Raw genomic sequence first — 2,214 nt, forward strand, 5'->3', positions numbered from 1 at the left:
GCCGTATCATATGGCGCAGTGTCGAGTGAAGAGTATTCTGCTGATGAGGTCAGAGAGGTCGGGGTCTTGCCTAAGGGACTGCGTGTGCGCTCAGTCGTGTCTAATTCTCTGCGACCCCGTGGGCTGCAGCCCACCAGGCTCCTCTGGCCGTGGGATTCTCCAGGCAAGAACACTGGAGTGGGGTGCCATTCCCTTCTCCAGGGGCTCTTCCTGGCCCAGGGATCAAACTCATGTCCCCTGCATAGCAGGCAGATTTTTTTTTTTTTTTTTTTTTTTTACTGTCTGAGCCACCAGGGAAGCCCAGGAGGGTGTTGTGAGTCACCTCGTCAGGTACCCAGATCAGCAGCCAAGAGGCAATAGATACTCAGCGGAAGTCCAGCAGCCCTGCCGGTGTCCTGGACGCCCGTCGCCTCGCCTGACAAAGCGCTCGCTGTCGCCTCCACCCCTTCTCAGGCGCTGTTCTCACGGCCCTCTCCTCCATCCGTCTGCTCAGGCATTTTCTTCCTTCAGAGAGCCCCACTTCTCAGAAGTCTTCTTTGACCAGCCCTTCTCTCCACAGCCCCCAGACAGACCAGGAAGCCGTCTTCAGTCCCTTCTCCGTGTCTGGGGCCCAGCGGCAGCGGAGCAAGGCTCTGGGATCCCACCATGAGCAGTGGTCGAGCAGTTACATAACTGTCAGCCTCGCTGGCGCTGTGAGCGGACCTGGGAGGGGCCGGTTCCTCTGCTCTGAGACCTCGGGCTCTCACTGTTCTCGGGTGTGAAACAGTTCGCAGTTGAGGTAGACATCTCCCAGACATGGGACAAGTACCCAGAGGAGCCTGCGTCTGCAGGGAGCCCGGCCTGACACTTCAGAGCCAGCTGCCTGGACCCACCCATCGGAGAACTGCAAACTGCTTAGCTGGCAGCCCCTGGGAAAGAATTCCGAAACACCGCACCCTCTTACACGTTCAAAAATTGACATCGACGATGTCGAAGCCAAAGTGGGGGCACAGGGTTTACTTTTCGGGACATGTTAAATGTTGACACTGTAAGCTTGAGCTGTTTGATCACTCCACGGTACACATCCCATGAAGCTGAAGAGCGTAGTGGCCCCGTGTACACTCGTGTAGACAGCACACAAACCAGCTCCTCTGTATTAATGAGAATTCGTGTCAGTTTCTCTGAAACTTGTCTTCAGTTCGATTCCTCTCACAAAGTTTTAGCCCAGCGTAATTTATTCTTGGGGCTTCCCTGGTGGCTCAGTGGTAAAGAACCCACCTGCCAATGCAGGAGACGCAGGTTTGATCCCTGGGTCAGGAAGATCCCCTGGAGAAGGAAATGGCACCTCACTCCAGTACTCTTGCCTGGAGAATCCCATGGACAGAGGAGCCTGGTGGGCTGCAGTCCATGGGGTCGCAGAGTCAGACACCACTTAGCGACTGAACAACAACATACACTTTAAAAATATATTTATTTATTCAACTTTGCTGGGCCTTAGCTGTGGCATGTGGGATCTGGTTCCCTGACCAGGGACTGAACCTGGGCCCCTTGCATTGGGAGTGCAGCGTCTTAACCACTGGACCCCCAGAGAAGTCCTCAACAGTATATTCTCATGCCTGAAAGTCACTTGCTGATCATACCATCTTCTGCGACAACAACCGGTTTCAAATTTTTAAAAATTTTCTGTGCTCCTAAGTTACTAAGTGCAAACTGTTATTCTGCAAAGGTATGATTACAAATACTAGTACATGACTGATCAAAACTATAAATATTATAAGTTTTGATAGATACTGATGACACAAAGTATTATTTCACATGACATTTGTAATGGTTTAACTGGATTTCCCGTCTTGTGTACCAGTGGAGAAGTATCTACAGCTCCGTCTCTTCTTCATTCTTATTTTTACGGCTGTAAGCACTCAGAAATCTTGTCACATAAATAAGGAACAGAAAAGGAAGGAGTCCTGGGGGAACGTTAACCATGTTCCCTCCGTTTGCGTTTTACACCGGAAGTCAATAGTAATCCATCAGAAAGAGTTATTTTTTGTTGCCACCTGGTGACTGGCATTATTATGTGTGCATGATTCCATTTTTCTTAATAAAAGTTAAAGACATGATTACTCTCTGTTAGTTGACAAAAGGATTGGGTTCTCCTGCCATTTTGCTGCAAGCAAGAAATGGAAGCCACTGGACCGGCCAAAGGATTTATCTCCCAGTGCTGGCAGCCCTTAGAGC

Source organism: Capra hircus, chromosome 22, assembly GCF_001704415.2.
Source record: "Capra hircus breed San Clemente chromosome 22, ASM170441v1, whole genome shotgun sequence".
In the NCBI taxonomy this organism is placed as follows: Eukaryota; Metazoa; Chordata; class Mammalia; order Artiodactyla; family Bovidae; genus Capra; species Capra hircus.